Genomic DNA, 17,899 nt, shown 5'->3' with positions numbered 1-17,899 from the left:
AAATAGCGTAAAATATTTTAACAAATGGTCAGGAAATAAACTAAATGATTCTTATCTCTTTGATGAAATTTCAAATGTAAGAGCTTATGTCACTTTGAAAATGTGAAAGGATGGAACACTACTCAAATGAGAGTAGATTTAAATTGGGTTGAGATATTCAAACATTTTCAAGGTAATTGCATTCTCCCCTGTGGCGCAGTGGTAGCATCGTCGCCTTGTAATCAAGGGGTCCCGGGTTCGACACCCGGTGGAGACTGTATTAATAAAATTTTCTCACAATTGTAGTTTGTTTAATATGTGAAATTTTTAATACATTTAGTTTCAATTTTTGTTTTATGTCGCTCTTATAGTTTGGAGATTTGTTGGATTCATCAAATAATAGCTTAATTACTTTTACAAACTTTTGTCCTTTTTTTAAGCATGTTAGGGGAAGCTTGACCATATATATTGTCATGTTGTGTGCACTGTTTTTTGCTGGTAAGAATCTGGTCACTCTAATAAATCTGCATGTGCATGTAGTTAATTATATGATTTTTATGGTTCTGACTTACTTTTATAAACGTTTAATTAACTCGTAGGTTTCAATTTATAATCCCACTTTAAACTGTAGGTCCAGTCCCACTTAGCCTTACTGTGCATAAAGTGAACTTAAAACACCAATTGAATCAGTTTATAATCGTATATGATTAAGGAAACAAATAAAAACACCACTCTTCAATATTTATTTTTTTATTTTACTTTCTTCATTGTGTTTTCGTTTGATCATTTCTTATTAACACATCGTTTCTTTGTTGAGTTTATCACCGTAAGCTTATCTGACAACAATGGCTCGTCACAAAACTGATGGGAAGGTTGAGCGTCTTTATGTACATTGCAGAAAGAGGAAGCTATTTACAAACAGATGCCGCACGACGAAGCTGTGACTCAAGTGATGGCAACTGGACGTGGACTTGGAACTTAGCGTGTCTCACCGGGAACCTGCAAAGAAAGCAAAGCAGAATTAACTGAGTACTGGCAGGAAGGGTTTAGCTTGATTGAGTCTTTTAGATTACAATTTGCCTCGGAGGAATTTCAGGAAATCTAAGATGAGAAATCGTACCACCGGTACCAGTTTGTCAACTCTGAAATGGAAAAATGTTACCAAACGTTTACTTTGGTTAGCCGAACAGGAACATAAATTATCACTAGACATAAGAAACTGGTGAAAAATGGTTAATAATTCACAGGTTGGTAACCTCCGTGACGGTGTAGTTTGCAGAGCCCCGCTACGACTCCAGGGTCACGGGTTCGAATCTCCGCCTGGGCATGGCTGTTCTTTGTGAGTGTTCATTCAATTTGCAACGACCCAAATTATATCGTAGCAAAATATTAATCATTTCTTTCTTTAGTTTTACATGTTCGTTTGACCCAATGTTCTTCGGTTATTGTATAACACGGACCTGTATGGTCAAATAAGATTTCTAGTGTCATCACAAGTTTTGGTATGATAATTTTCTGTGCAAGGTTGGCAACTCTTCTAAAATAGTGGGTTGGTAACGATGGGAAAGATAGGATATTACGGTAACAGGAAAGGAAGAGGACATTAGAAAGTAAGTTTAAGTTTGTGTTTTTCCAAGACTTATTGGTTAGTAATCTTGTGATTATTTACTGTTTTGTAATCTGTTGAAAATAGCAGTTGAAATTTAAATTAAGGATTTGCATTTACAAGGCATGTGCTTTGTAGGATTCTCAGTGGAAGTATCCCTTAAACGTGTTGAGTCACGATAGCTTCTAGTCAATTACGGTTAATAAAGTGTTAATTATCGTAACTGAGTCCAGGGGTGCCCATCCCCTCCAAGGCCTATGACGCACTCCCCCCGTTGAGAGGTAGAACATTAACCCGCCCCCCCCTTATGCCGAATTATTTACTCAAATTATTTTGGCCAGACAAAATTTGCGGAACAATATAATACAGATATATTTAAGCAATATATGTTTACTTTTGGTACTTTAAGGTTTTTTCATGTTTGTTAACATAAAACATACAAAAATGCTCAGGCTCACTGCCATTGTTAGTGTACTTAACCTAACCTTATTCTTAGCAGTTTGTCTGCTTGACTAATCCTGTATTAATGCGAACAACAATCCCCCCTCCCCAACCAAACAGATTCTAAGGCACAAGAAGTGGTGTTTCATTTCAACCCTATTGCCTCAATCACGCACAGGTAGGTAGAAAAACTGTACATAATAATCAATAACAAGTCAATCACACGAAATGAACCCCCCCCCATTTTTGTGCAGAGATATAGAGAATTGATATACAATTTTGCCCCCCCCCAAAAAAAAAATCCCCTGGCGCAGGTGCGTCATGAAACCACCCTGTGGGCACCCCTGACTGAGACTATTAATTAAAGCCGACAAGCCCTGGATGTAGAAGAGTTTTCATACTCCTAGCCGGAGACGTAAGAAATTTCATCATACCATGAGTCATCTTCATATACCAAATCAATCAATCGAGCAGTTGCACATGTGAAATGAGTTTTTTCCCATATGTAGTGGTTCGGATCCCACTTTAAACTGTAGATCCAGTACCGATTGGCCTATCTGTACACAAACAGGATTTGAAAAACTCAAGCTTATTCTGGATGTGTCTTCTCTCACGTAGGATATTATGTCGGCCTAGTGTATACTTACGTACACTCATATTCTTAAAAGAAGAAAAAAAAAGCCAAAAGCAACAAAACTGATTAATATTGCTATTACAATTACTTCCGTTGGAAATAATTCTCATGTCATTAAAATGAGAAAAATCAATTTTTGTGCTCGGAACATTCCGTTTCCCCTATCTGTAAAGGGAGACGCTGGAGCGGAAATACGTAGTAGGTTTCCTCTCTACGGCACGCGCGCGCACACACACACACACACACACACACACACATACCTTCTTTCAGCTTATGGATAGGGTAACTTAGGGTGAATCGGGTCACTTGAAATTCACTCTACCTACACAAAACCTAACAAACTGTAGGAAATGTTTCGATGTGGAAGTGAAGTTTGGAACTTGTAGTATCTGTTGAACGTAGAAGCTACCAAGAAGTTGTGTATTTGGAGCTGCCAAAAGCTACAGATTATACTCGTGTTAAATGTAAGTAGGCAAAGACATATTATTACTACATTTTTTCAATTTTTTCTATATATTTTTTTTAATATTTAGGACACAATTACATACATATTTTACAAACACTAATATGCTGAGCAAGGCAGTTTATTAAGATACAAAAACACTTAACACGTAACGTTTCAACCCTGTATCAGGGTCTTCTTCAGACGAAGAACTAAATTAAAATGATGAAATACACACATAGAAAGACTACATACACATAACAGGGTAACTAGCCACACAAAACTTTATTTGTTATGTGTATGTAGTCTTTCTGTGTGTGTATTTCATCATTTTAGTTTAGTTCTTCGTCTGAGGAAGACCCTGATACAGGGTTGAAACGTTACGTGTTAAGTGTTTTTATCTTAATAAACTGCCTTGGTCAGCATATTAGTGTTTTTAATATGGAAACAAGGCTTAATTATATTACATATTTTACAGTTTTATAGAACATAAAGTTCCGGGCCCTAGTAATAAATGCTGCAGCAGTGTGTTGATTTAGAAAAGAATGCATGTCTCAGTTTACATACACACAATATCATAGTAAAATACACCATTTAGTTCTTCTATGGCATGATAATCTTGCCATATTAGTTCCTTCTTGCCATATAGAGCGAGTTCATGGACCTTTAAGATGCACAATCAACATATCAAAATATAAATCATTGTATCGCTTGACTCTGCCGCTCAATTGTATATTCATATAGCAAGCACGTGACTAAACGCGAGAGAGAAGATGAACGCAACACATGTCTTGTGAATGGGAAATATGGTCAAAGGTCACGTGAAGTGCGCGAGTCAACAATTGGAAATATTTTTTTTATCAAAACTTATAAAAAACTTATTATGAAAGTAGTTTTTACAGAGTTATAAAAATAATTCCAAGCAATATGTAGTTTTCTCTATTAGGACAATATTCCTCTTGGTAACCGAGGGCCATGAAAATTAAATTCCATCAGAAGAGTGGCAAACGCTGTGCTGACGTGACTTTCGTGAAGAAAAGGGGGCCGTCTCCATGGCAACATGTAGAAGAAACAGTACCTTAATTATTTTTGTATGGAGATATGATTCAGCAATCAATTCGCTGCGTGTCTGTAAATGAGAACGCGTCATCCTCGTCCCTTGCCGGAGATTGAGGCATGTCTGGGAGGTCAAGATGATGAAGGAAACAGAAATGAGTTCTCATCTTCCATCTTGTTATCCGCAAAAGCAATGGGAGCGACAGGAAATAGATTGGAATAGGTAATTTGTATTTTCGTATGTATGTTTCTTTACCTTTCTTGAGTTTTTCCTCCACGCAATGGAAAAACAGAATATCTGCTCAAAAGAAGTATTGATGTAAAATAGTAAAATATGAGACTTAAACATGCGAAATATCGCCTAAATATAAAAACATTGTTATTTTTTTCTGATATTTAATTTTCATTTTCCGTAATTTTTCACAGCATGGCACGTTTTCTGCATAAAATTATGTACAAAAGATGCTATGTACGGTTATGGAAGAATATACTTGGGCCACGTAAACTCGGATTTTGTCACATTTTAAAGTTCATTATCCATTCAACCCAAATAATAAAAAAAAACTGTCGCTTAGTTTTGCTTGGCGGGCGTGGTTTCAGAAGAAAGATCTAGCAACATCCATTGGCGGCAATTTGGTTCAAAAACTGCGGCAGGGAGGAAAGGTGCCAAAACTGTGGGCTACGGACAGTTTATTTTTCCATTGTAGAAGGTAAAGTTTAACATAATGCGGGAGAAAAAGTGCCAAAATGTGCGTATGTGTGTGTGGGAAAGGGGAACCGTCCCCAGCGCCCCACTACTGGTAACACCAAACAACATCTGGGCGCTACGAGATCTCCAGAAGAACGCTTCAGGAATAGGCGTTATGAACAAGATCTACTCGTAAGGAAACGTTTTATTGACTAATAATAGTCTCTTTGTTCAGAAGATTCATTGAAATGAGGTTTCACATCGAATCCTCATCAAAGGCCACAGGATTCCAAATCCAGACCTCCCCGAAAAAGAGGCGATTTGAAAATCACATTTGGCCATAATTTTAATATGAATCGATCGGTATTCGGAGGTCTCAGGATCAAATCATGCTTAAGGCAAGGGTGTGTCATTGTTGCTATCAGATTCAGAAGCCCTACCTTTTAAACAAGAGCCTGATATGTTGGAGGAATTTGATAGACATATCCTACTTTTTGCAAATTAAGAAAGCACATTAAGATCAGCACAATCACTTTTTGCCACTACTACATCTTACAACATAACGAATTAAATCACACCAATTGCAATATTCTATAACTAATTTGCATACGGAAAGCCATTAAAAACAGACTATTAAACATTGCTAAACATTGTCATCACCGCTGCAGTTGCTAAAGTGATAACTGGTAACCTACTTCAAGTTGTACAAGAATGTGAGTTTTGTTGAATGCCTTGCATATCATCAAACTAAATTTTGTGTTTACGAAAATTCGTGATTAGGTTTCGTAAGAATTATGGTCTCAAATTCTCTAAGTCTTTCGGAGTTGTATTGGCATTTTAGATCCATTTGTATTGCTTGTAAAGATCATAGTACCAAGAGTGCAATTACTACAAACATATTCCAAATAATCCATTCGTTCTAAACACATAAGTTGTAGGGAAAAATATTCTCACCCTTTAATCGACTATAATTTCTTACATCTTGTAAATCACAATGTTAATTGCTTCAAACAGCTAGCGAGAAAATATTGTTTTGAAGATAAATTTTTCTTACGGGAAAATTACCAGTATAAAACATCACAGCGCTATACAAAGGTACAGAAATGAAATGAAATACACAGTATTTTGAATATTTTTCTGAATATGCTTTGGAGGGAAAAGGGAGCGTAAGTGTTTGGTTCTCACTTATATAGATACCTTGGCACCCTAGCTCTCAATCTGAATATTTTCTGAATAACTCGCTTGTTTGGAGAAATCTACCTCTTCTTTGCCGCTCTTGGTCTTGCGTACCAGCCGGGGTTTTTCTGGGTCCTCTAGCGCTGGCGGCCGTGGCGCCCCTGCGAGGAGGCCTCGTGGGGGCCTCCTCCTCCGCCGTTCCCCCACCAGAGCCCTGCTGGTCTCCCTCATCACCTGAAAGGAAATAAACAGGGTCAACTATTTAATGCAATGCGAGCTACCTTCATACAATTTCATAATCAGCACATTCCTTTATATTTTTTGTAACATCCAATTTTCATAAAGTCATTTAAGTATTGTAGGAACAGTGGTAGAAACGTACGAGGGTCGTTCAATGTTGACTGAGACTTTTGTGATTAGAAATGGACGTATAACTGTAGAACTTTAAAACGTGCTGAGTATGCAACGTAATCTTTCATGAGTCAGAGACCGGCATGACGTATTTGGTGCATGCGTAGCAGTTGCAGCGGAATGGTGGCGAGCAGTGTGTCTGTAGCAATGAACACCAGTGCGTACTCAAATTTCTTGTGAAGGAGAACATTAAAGAGACTTCAAGCACAGTACGGGAAACAAACCATGTCACAGGCAAGAGTGTACGAAGGATGTCAACAGTTTGACTAAGAATGATAGTTGGTGACCCCATTCACACGTTTGTCCGACTGCAATATACAAGGTGTTATTCTGGAAGGGGTCAGAAATAATGACCAATACTACTGCACATGCACATTGATGAAGAGTGCGGTACTATTTGCAAGAGAAGACCTCGAATATTGTCCGGAATGTTGTACTTCACCATGACAATGTCCGGCCTCACATGTCCAATACGACAGTAAAAACTCCTGCCTAAATGCGATGGGAGGGTCCTTCCCATACTTTTACAGTCGGTTTGTATTGTTTGTTTGGGCCTCCTGAAGAGCACTTGATAGGAACGAAATTGACGACAGATGAAATACTGAAAAAAAAAAAGATGTCCAAAGTAATTGATAACTCTATAACTATTTGAGTTGTACTTGAAATAAGGAAAGCTTTTGGCTATTTACCATATAAACTGCTTCTTACATAAATTTTCTCCAGTAGAACTTAAGTGGTTATGATGTATCTCCGAGAAATGTAACAGAAAACACATCACAGCAAATATAAATATAAATAAAAACCACTTTCCGTGCGTTCATTTGATTTCATTTGATTTATTTTACTTCGCTTATCTGCCTTGGGCGAATTTGCGAATATGGAGATGAGTGATGATATGATGAAATTTATGAATGGACACTCGCAAACATCCATGCCCAGGCCGGGATTCGAACCCGGGACTCCTGGCGTCGTAGCGCGACGTGCTAACCACTCGGCTATGGAGGCCGGCTTCCAGCGCGTTGAAATACACAGAACGAATATTGAAACTAAATTTAAAACAATCATCCATTGCGGATTTAGCTGGTGCCGGATCATCGAGAAATATACTTCTCCATTTCTCCACACATCTTTCATACGAGATACCCAAAATATGCTTCCAACATAGCAATTCGCTGTGTGCGCGTAAAGATTAACGCCCACTGAGATCCGGAGCAACGTGACAAATGAACGTAACTGACGCATTTCCGGCGCCTCAGACTTCTGGCACGGAAATTCCATGCTTCGGTTCCGCGTGTTTCCCTGTAGTGGGCGTTACAACATTTGATTTTAATAGAAGCAGACAACAGAAGTTCTGTAGCCGCATTTCTCCACGTTTCTCCACGTCTGAGTGGGCTATGTGCTTAAAAGGCATTGTTGACAATGTGTGATTGTATCTCTCACACCGAGGACTGCAACAGCGGAACTGCTCTAAACCTAACATAAACTCCTTCTTGAAGGTCAAACCAATCTCTACTGGTAAGCTTGCCAACTCATACATATGAATGCCTTAGCATATCCTTGTTAAAATATGAGTGCGGGGACTTTTCGAACGTACTGTAGCTGTTATGATAATCAATTGGTAGGCAGGTCTATTTCGGATTAGCCTATCTATGCCTAAAGTGCACTTAAAGAACGCAAAATATTATTTTGAGAGTTCTGTAGTGCATTGAATTGAGAAGAATGAAAAATTATTATTTCACAACATCTTATTGCATCAGCAATTATTTATATTAATCAGGACGTGTGATTCCAACCCAAAATCGTGATTACCAAACAGCAATGCTTGGCTAACGAGTTGTGCGGTTCTATTTTGACCGTGAGACAGAAAATATTAAGACAGCACAATGAACTTAGGAATAGATTTCCATACGTAACCCTTTCCCTCGAGAATATAACTTCCAGACGAGAAATCGGCGTCTGGTCAAAAGGCAGGCAAAACGCAATTTACATGGAAATTGCGTTATTAAAGACAGTATTTCAGCCGGAGTCAATTAACGTTCTCTGTCTAAGGAACGGTCCTGGAAGAGAAACAAAAGAGAAAAATGGAGCTGGGAAGCGACGCTATCGAGGAAATGAATTTCAAATTCTCCGCTGGAATAAAGATGTTTTGAAATATGAAACTTCTCGCTGTAAGTTATTTAAGAACGAAAACGAACAAAAAACCTCGGTTTAGAAATTTTCTTTCGTAGAAAATTGTAACCAAAAAGAAAATGAGCTTAACATATTTCGCTGAAATGGATAACTGGAAAATTGTCACGGTTGCTGACGTTTCTAGAAAGATGCTAAGGACGCAATAGTTTCTAATAATCCATGTACAATTAAAGTAACTTTCTGATGATCTGATGATACACTATAGATTTTCAATAAATTTCCAAACATTCATACTTCGATACTTTACTTTGAAACACAACTTCCACTAACATTTTCAAGCTTTATAAAATTTCTTTTCTTTCTTCAGTATGACAATCACTACAGTTTGTACATAGCAATTTCAAACCGGATACTGCAACTTTTATAACAGTCAATGCTTACGGACTTAATTTCTACAGTAACACTACTTCAGTATCTTCTGGCATAGTTAAACTGTTGTTCCCGAGTACCAATTTGCAACAGACTGCCCCCCCCCCTCCGCGCAGAAACTACACACAGGGGCTACGCAGAGCCCTTACACAAGGAGCTACACAGAATCTTACAAGATGGGGGGGAGCGAGGCAAAAGTCTACCCATAAGCACTAACTTCTTTCCAGTCGGAGAACACAGATTCTGGATATCTCAGGGCTTGCTGGGTGTAACGTGAATAACAGTGAAGCTCGAAATGAAAAACATGAATATCCTTTTTGAGTGTGAGCAATGGTCATTTATATTTTACCGCAAAAAGTGAATACAAGGTATTTACAGAAATGTTGTGTTAAATGATAATCAGTTCGACCCCCGGGTAAAGCATTGACCCGTTAACAAACTTATTACATGACAAAATAATTTACCTTACATTTACTCTGGTGGTTGCATACAATTTTATCCCTGATAGATTAGAGTTAATTACAGTACCAGTTGGATCCAAATAGCCAAAGTTTATTTCAGTTAGAGACCTCCTGTTTTCATGCCACGTGACAATTTTATTCAACTTAGGCACCAATAATAATAATAATAATAATAATAATAATAATAATAATACAACCCTTAGCCCACATGGGAACAACACACTACTCTATTTTATCCCACTTGATACAAATACGCGAGTTCCGTAATGTACTAATAATTATCCGGGGCCACGTGACTAATTAACAAAAACCAATTAACAGTAAAAAGGGTCCCACGTGATTACATAAAAGAAAACCCCATGTGACTAAACAAACACATGTGACCAATAAAAAAAACCTCTATCAAGATTGCCAACTGGGGGGGGGGATAGATGTTAGAGAAACATGATGCACAGGGTCCGCGGGTACCTCCTTTTGGGCGTGAGCCAGGTGACAAGCGTCGGTACCTCCCAACGAATCAGGACGGACGGTGTGCGAGAACCTGGTCGGGGACTCGTCCGAGGTTTGAACCTGGAACCAGGATCTACGGGGAGAACCGGTCGGGGACTGTCCAGGGTTTGCACCCAGGAACCGGTTCGTGAGGGACCCATCCATTTCAGTTCCTTGGTCGGGGACCTTCCCGGGGTTTGCACCTGGGAACCAAGGTACTGTTGAAGAAATGACCCGGTCGGGGGCTCGTCCGAGGTTTGAACCTGGAACCGGATCAGTAAGGGGGAAACATCAGTTAGGGAAGATCTGGCCGGGGACTTATCCTAGACCGAAGTCTTGGGGACCAGATCTTCCGATCCTTCCGCAGTTGGCATCTGGCAGTCAACTGAGCTCTCGGCCCGTCTGCGCTGCTTTTATAAAGTTTAGGAGTGGCGCATGGGCGGCGAAAATCCTAACTATGAGTACGCGTTGCCAACTCACTTTAATCAGAGATACAAACCGTACGTTCAAAATTCTCTCAATCCTACTCGGTAAAAATCCCTAAACATAAAAATAACTAAAAGCACATTGCGTTGTACCGATTCTATACAGAATAAATAGACAATTCTTTATCAGTTACAAACCAACAACAATGGGAAGAACACATTCTTTGACCGAAAGAGAGATAACTTAAATCAATAGCGTCCTTCTTACAAAACTAACATGTGAGCCATCGACAGTGTGCCGGCAGAATGTTTTTAAATATATATACATCATTATACCAAACCATGCCACACTTTATCATACCACCATGTAACGGTGGGCACGTTACAAATTACATGGTCACCTCGTTCACATAATCTGACACCTCTAAGTTTTTAGTTTTGGGGTTAAATTAAAGATCTAGGTCATGTTTCACCCTCACCGGATAATCAAACTGAGCTCAAAACACGAATCTACGCCACAGTCGAAGAAATGACACCTGATATGCTGCTGCGGGTTAGTTAGTTAAAAAAAGATCGAGAATGCTATAACATATATGCAATAGTTAGCTAATTAACTAGTCTGGGCATGAATATTGTTCATCATTTTCATCATTTCATCACTCATCATCATCTTTACCATTAGCGAGAGTGGAAAAAGAGAGAAAAGCGAAGTAAAATAATGTTCTTTTCTATCCAGTTTTCTGCTCAAAGAATTTCCAGTTCGAATTGTTTCATTGTTGACCCAGAATATAGCTATGTTTATCAACAGAATTTGCGACACTATCTGTTGAATTTCTGGGATTATACAAAATTTCATGAGCACATAGAGAACATTTGGGAGCTCCTAAATTTTGGGGATGCTGGAGTGACAGCTACACCACTGCGTTAGTGTCTTGGTGAATATGGTCGATAAATGGAACCTGAGCCATTGTTTCCAGAGGAACACAGGCTGGCAGTTCCACACTCGACATTTCTCTCGGAATACGAATACGAGATCACATACACTCCGCGATTCTGCCCTCTAGTTTTTCAGAAGCAGAATTTACTCGGGCCAAACCGTGCTTCAGACTAGCTGACAGTCAACAATTGTCAACCAAGTGTAAAGAGTAGGGAAAAAAACTGGATTTCCTGGAAAATGCACTTGAAGTTGCTAAGATACGAAGTGAAGTGGGTGCATTACTTTACCTCAAGCTGAAAACAGTAAACAAAGAAGAGTTGAAATATATTGGAGGGACGTAGAGATAATACCAAGACCAAATACGTAAAACTCCAACCCCGATATTATGTTCAAACTTGAAAGAACAGCCTGACAGCATCATGTCCGTTCTCAGTTCTCGCTCGCGAGTATTGTCTCTTACCATTTGAAAAGGTTGGGGATACCCTTGCCGAACCATAAAATAGGCACCCGCATCTCAAGCAAGAACGTCGACAAAAACTTCGTGCCACTTTCGCTGCCATGGTGTCGGTGCAGCGCGAGTGGAAAAGATGTTAGCCGACGTCCGTGGCGAAGTGGTTAGCTACGACGCCATGGGTCAAGGGTTCGAATCCGGCCTGTGCATGGGTATTCATTGTCCCTTCGTTAATTTCATCATATCATCACTTTTCTTCATTGTCGCGATTAGCCAAATAAAGAGAAAAGCGACGCAAAATAACAAAAATCGAATCAAATCAAATCACGAGAACAGAGAGTGGGGGAGGGAGGCATTGTTTGGCCAATTCACAACTTCAACCTAGTACAAGGCTGTCTGCATAATACCATGGAAGAACCATATGTTAGATGATATACACAGTGTCCACAAAAACATTCCGTGATTATAAACGACCACAAAATTTTAATTATGTATATTACGAAATTTATAGCGATACCATTCGAAAGAACAGCACAAGGAATTTTAGAGGATGTGTAATTGTTGGCGTTAACTACAACAATAGATGGCAGGCATAACAATAAAATAATGAAAAAAAGGAAAAAAAATAGCCCAAAGTAGCAGAAAAACACATTTTAGGATGTAAGAGAAAAATTAATGAAAATAGCCATGGACAATTTGCACGGTAATAGTACTCATGGATCCCACTGTACAATGCTGTATGAATGAGTGTTGCAAAGAAACTTCAATAATAATAATAAGAAGAAACGTAATGGTGGACAAGAGAGAACACACCAAAATATCTTTCGATTGATAATGTCTTATTGTAAATGGCATTGTTCTTAGAAGCAAATTGTGTTACTGTTGATGTTTACTGGAGGTTTTAGTTTGTACAGTTGGATCAATGAGTATTACTGGGCAAATTGTCCATGACTATTTTCATTAATTTTCTCTTGTGTTGTTTTGCTACTTTTCGCTATTTTTTTCACTTTTTTTCATTCTATTATTGTTATGCCATCTATTGTTGTAGTTAACGCCAACAATTACACATCCGCTAAAATTCCTTGTGCTGTTCTTTCGAATTGTATCGGTATAAATTTCGTAATATACATAATTAAATTTTTTTTGTCGTTTATAATCACGGAATGTTTTTGTTGACACGCTTTATATTAATATATTTTTGTTAATGACATCCTAAAGAGACTTCGAAGCCTCCTGCCCTCCCTAAATCCGCCCTTGCTTAAAATATCACATTGCCAACATCGATTGAGAGGTTTTTCTATCACAAGGCTTCAGCTGTGTCTTTCCACGTGACAAAATTCCCCAGAAAGGTTGACTCAACACGTGACGGGTGGAGTGAAGACTCACGTAACTTCGCGTGAGCTGCCTTCACAGCTGGAAACGTTTGAAAAACGAGGGGAGTTGAGGGGGAAGGGGGGCGCTAATCTGTGCTTCTTCAACGATTTTTCCGCACAAGAGAAAAGAGATTGCATGGCACAAGGGAGATAAAACCCTGGGGTAGTATTATGCACACAGCAGAAATATCCTCAGTTCGTATAAAAATTGAAAATACATTTTGGTAAAGCTCGTATTTATGTGAAATATTGTTTCTGAACATAAATATAAGATGATATTAATGTGAAGCATTTGAAAATGCACTAAAATTAATCCTAATTTATTTCTCATTTTTATTTTCCACCTCATACATGCGGGCATGTATCCAGAAATACATTTCGGGGGAGGTCCGACCAAGTGTCTCAATAATAATAATAATTATAATAAGAACAATAATAATATAATTAGAATAATTATATTTAATTAAATTAAAATTAAAATAATTAACATTGTATTGCTTTTATTACATGAATAGCTAAAAAGATGGTACACAAGAGATGTAACAGCACGTACTCATTATCTAGCTTACGTGTATTTAAGGTAGACAATTTTGTTTTGAAGAACTGACCTGGCAAGGAAATTAATGTGAAATAGATTTCGATTTGATTTATTTTACTTCGCTTCTTGTGCCACGTTTGGCTAATTTGCGAAGATGGGGATGAGTGATGATATGATGAAATTGATGAATAGACATCACAAACGTCCATGCCCAAGCCAGGATTCGAACCCGGGACCCCTGGCGTCGCAGCGCGATGTGCTAACCACTCCACCACGGGGGCCGACGTGAAATAGATAAAGAATTGAATATTTTTTTAATAGCAAAAAAGGAGTTAGATCGATTTGAATGAAAGTAAAGTTCCTACCTGAGATTTTATGCATATTATCACAAGTTGTAGTGTGTATAAATCTTTGGAACTGTAATACTGTACTTCAAAGCTGTCTGATCCCAATTCCTTGTCTTCCAATAACTTCGACGGAAATACAGGGTGTCCGGCTTAAAAGTATAATAAAAGAAAAATTAATAACTTGAGAAGTAATCGAGATATTTATTGGTGGTTTGCTTCTACATGTATGTTAACTCAAAATGTTTTTTTACATACCTAATACACCTCGATATGTGTACCATTAGTGGCGCGACAGACCTCTATTCTGTATTCCGCTCCTCTCCAAGTGTTTTGCAGCATTGCAGGCATAACATTAGCCATAGCTGCACGAATGCGATGGTGTAGATCGGGTAGATCACGAACTGGTGTCTGGTACACTTGATTCTTGATAAACCCCCACAGAAAAAAATCAAGTGGAGTAATGCCTGGGCTTCTAGGAAGCCAAGCAATCCATGGACTACCTCTCCCAATCCAGCGATCTGGGAACTCAGAATCCAAGAAATCGCTCATAATGTTCGCAAAATGGCATGGTGCGCCATCTTGTTGAAAGATCACTTCACGAGGAAGTTGTGGCACAACATACAGCTCCAACATGTCGATGTACGTTCTTGCATTAACTGTATGCTCCGCGAAGAAGAATGGGCCTATAACCCTGTCCTTCAACAATCCACGCCACACAGTCACTTCGGAGAGTCACGTTCCCACTCCATCACTACGTGGGGGGGTTCACTTCCCCATATGCGGCAATTGTGCATGTTTACCTTACCGGAAGTGTGAAATGTAGCCTCATCCGAGAAACAGATGAAATTGAGGAATGACGGGAGTATTCTCAATTTTTGCCAGAATTGTCTCCGCGAAGTACTTCCATCGTGGCCTGTCCTCGGGCTTGATTTTGTGACGAAGCTGCATTTTGTACGCCCGTAGGTGCAACCTTTTATGGACGACATCATGTACTGTCGAACGAGGTAACTGTAACTGCCTACTTGCTTGTCGGATTGACTTACAAGGGCTCTGCTGGAAGGTCGCTCGGATCAATTCAACAGTAGCCTCTGGAACTGCGTGCTTGGCATGGCGGTCCGACATCGAAAGCAAACTTCCAGTTTCCCAAAGCTGCTTGTCCTACTTCTTGATTGAAATGTAACTGGGAACATCGTCGGTTCATCACAGTCCATATTCAAGCCGAAAACGACGTTGTACCAGTATAACAGACTTTAGTTTTGCGAGAGAAAGCACACAGAACACCTTCTGCTGTGGAGTCCATATGGATATGACGCACGCGTTTACGTGAACAAAGGAGTTACATGCAGTTACGCTCATGCACACGTGGTACCAACTGCCGCAAGCATACGTAAATAAACATTTTGAGTTAACCTACTTGTAGCAGCAAACCGCCAATAAATATCTCAATTACTTCTCAAGTTATTAATTTTTCTTTTATTATACTTTTAAGCCGGACACATTGTATATAACCATCAATTATCCTATATAACAAATGCTAAACAAGTATATTTTCATTATTTAATTTTAGTACTTGGTAAGTCTTTGGAAGGGACGGGTTCAGACCCCCTTTGAGCCCCACCCTCTAAATACGACCTTGCCTCAGTTACTGTTGTAGATTTATTGGTGAATGTGTTCGTAATAATTCCTCGGAATCGTTTCTTCGGGGAAGGTAAAGTGTCCGTTAATAACTATATTATGTTGTGTAAAGCAATACATTCTGAATCTTTTATTCTCTGGCATATGCAGGGTGCGAAATCATCTAAGACTGGTGCGGGGGAGAAAGATCTCAATCTAGAAACCCCCTCCCCACAAACATACATATAAATTATACGATATACATATTTATAATGTTATTAAAAGTAAAAATAAATTATTAAATGAAAAATATATTATTATTATTAATTACCCAAAAATAAATAATTTTATTGCTTTTAAATATATCAGATATTATAAAGTAGCAAACTACGTCCTTTACTAAATGATTAAAGATGTTAACAAATTATGAAATAGTTGAAGTGGTTTTATTATGTGTAAGTTTTTATTAAGTTTTTGTTTGCTTTATATTAACATAAATCAATTATATTGCATAGTTATTATTGTTTTGCATTCTTGTTTTACTTTTATTGTGCATATTGATGTTATTTGTAAATGATCTCTTTAGAGAGAAGAAGCTTTGAACACTCACAACTAGTACACTAATTTGTGTACGTTTTTGATATTATTCTTAGTACAGTATATTTGAAATTAAAAGTAATTGTTTATCTTTTGTTTGTTGTATGTCCCTATTGTCATGTACGAATAACTAAAATTTCGAAATGTCCCGAGGAACAATACTTATTTCAATTTAAAGATTGCATCGTGTTGTGAATAATATAATCATGAATGATTATTTTACTTCGCTTTTCTGCCACTTTTGGCTAATCGCGGAGATGAGAATGAATGGCAGTAATATGAGGGACGACACAACACGAGCCCGTCAGACGATGATACTGGCTGCGAGTCCAGACGGCAGAGCCTCGTTAGTTTGCAGAATGCAGTGCAGGGTGTACTGCGTGGAAGGAAGGTTGACAATTTATTATTTTCACACCGTAATAATATATTCATGGAAAAGTAAGTTCTACATTTTGTATTTTTAAAATGTCAGTTGGCTGAAAGCGAAACAAGTATGATCATTAATGAGGCAATTTATTTTTTTTAAAAAAATATTCAACCCGAGAATTTGGAGAAGTTTTATATGTTGGCTTCTTTATTTGGTTCACCTAATGTTCGAACTCTTTTGTCATCACACCTTCATTAGGCTGATTAGATGGAATGATAATCCTTGGAGGTATCTTAGGTAAAATGGTGATATTTCATTTGAAAAAAATGCTTTTCCTGCAGTAAAATGACCTAAGAGGACCGAGTATTATGAATTTTCCAGCGCCCAATTTGTAATTCACCCAACCTCCTTATAGTAATGGAAACATGTCTAAAATTGATGTCTAGTAAATTGCATGGAAATAATTTGAGGTGCATGCACACTCACCATGATTCAACCGAGGAGTAAGTAATACACGAGGTGCTAAATGTACCCTGACATTATGTGTTAAGTTTTGGTGCGAAGAGTTTTTTACATGCGTGACTGTTGCAGTTGAGTTTAGCCATGAACTTTCCCGCGAGTTGTGCTACTGGCGCATGGGACAAAGGGGAAAATCAATGAACGCCGAAACTGGGCCACCCAGAACAAGGGGTGTGGGTACAGACAGAAGCCACAAAAGCAAAGCATTTTTTTTCCACCAAAGTTTGTGGCCGTAAAGCACCCGACTGAAGGCTTCATTGTTTCATTCGTTTTAAGTATTCTTCGTATTCTTGTTGAATTTGCCGATCTTACATTCCTCCACCAGCTTCTTTCCAGCTGTTTGTCATCCCTGTTTGGCGATCACAACAGCGCTTCATCAAATGTTTTTAGTTTTTACAGAAAAACGGTCTCTTCCACTGTGTGTGAGGAAGCTTTTAGATTATTCTAACTTTTCAATGTGTTGTGTTTGTCTTGTGCAGGTCAATTTATATATAAGTGTTCACAAAAGCAACAACAAAAATAGTTTTAATTTCTCTTTTATAACACATGCATGCTAAGGTCCAAACTACAATTCAAAAAATAAAATCCAATGAAACCGGAGTAGATGAAATTTCTATAAACATGTTGAAATGTAACGCCTCCCACATCTCATTTGCAATTGCAGACGTTTTCAACACATCCCTGTACACTGGCACATTCCCAAACATTTGGAAACTCGCTCACATACGCCCCCTGGCTAAAATCACCAACCCAGTAAGCGCTCATGAAATTCGATTGATCAGTATTTTC

The 17,899-nt window shown here is 38.4% G+C and overlaps 1 long non-coding RNA gene across 2 annotated transcripts in view; it reads right to left on the bottom strand.

Annotated features, from left to right (window-relative positions):
- Positions 1–731: 731 nt before the first annotated feature.
- Positions 732–17,899, bottom strand: part of LOC145988435 (uncharacterized) — a 67,767-nt gene continuing 50,599 nt past the window's right edge. Inside the window, exons 2-3 of one of the 2 annotated variants that reach the window (XR_014441757.1) lie at positions 6,044–6,256; positions 732–978 (exon numbers count right to left, since the gene is read on the bottom strand). This is a non-coding gene — a long non-coding RNA (uncharacterized LOC145988435). The remainder of the gene's footprint in view (positions 979–6,043; positions 6,257–17,899) is intronic. The other variant, XR_014441758.1, reaches the window with a different exon arrangement.

This window comes from Lepisma saccharinum, chromosome 5 (assembly GCF_977018435.1).
Source record: "Lepisma saccharinum chromosome 5, izLepSacc3.1, whole genome shotgun sequence".
NCBI lineage: Eukaryota > Metazoa > Arthropoda > Insecta > Zygentoma > Lepismatidae > Lepisma > Lepisma saccharinum.
Note: the sequence above shows the minus strand (reverse complement) of the source record. Positions and strands in the feature narration are given on the sequence as shown.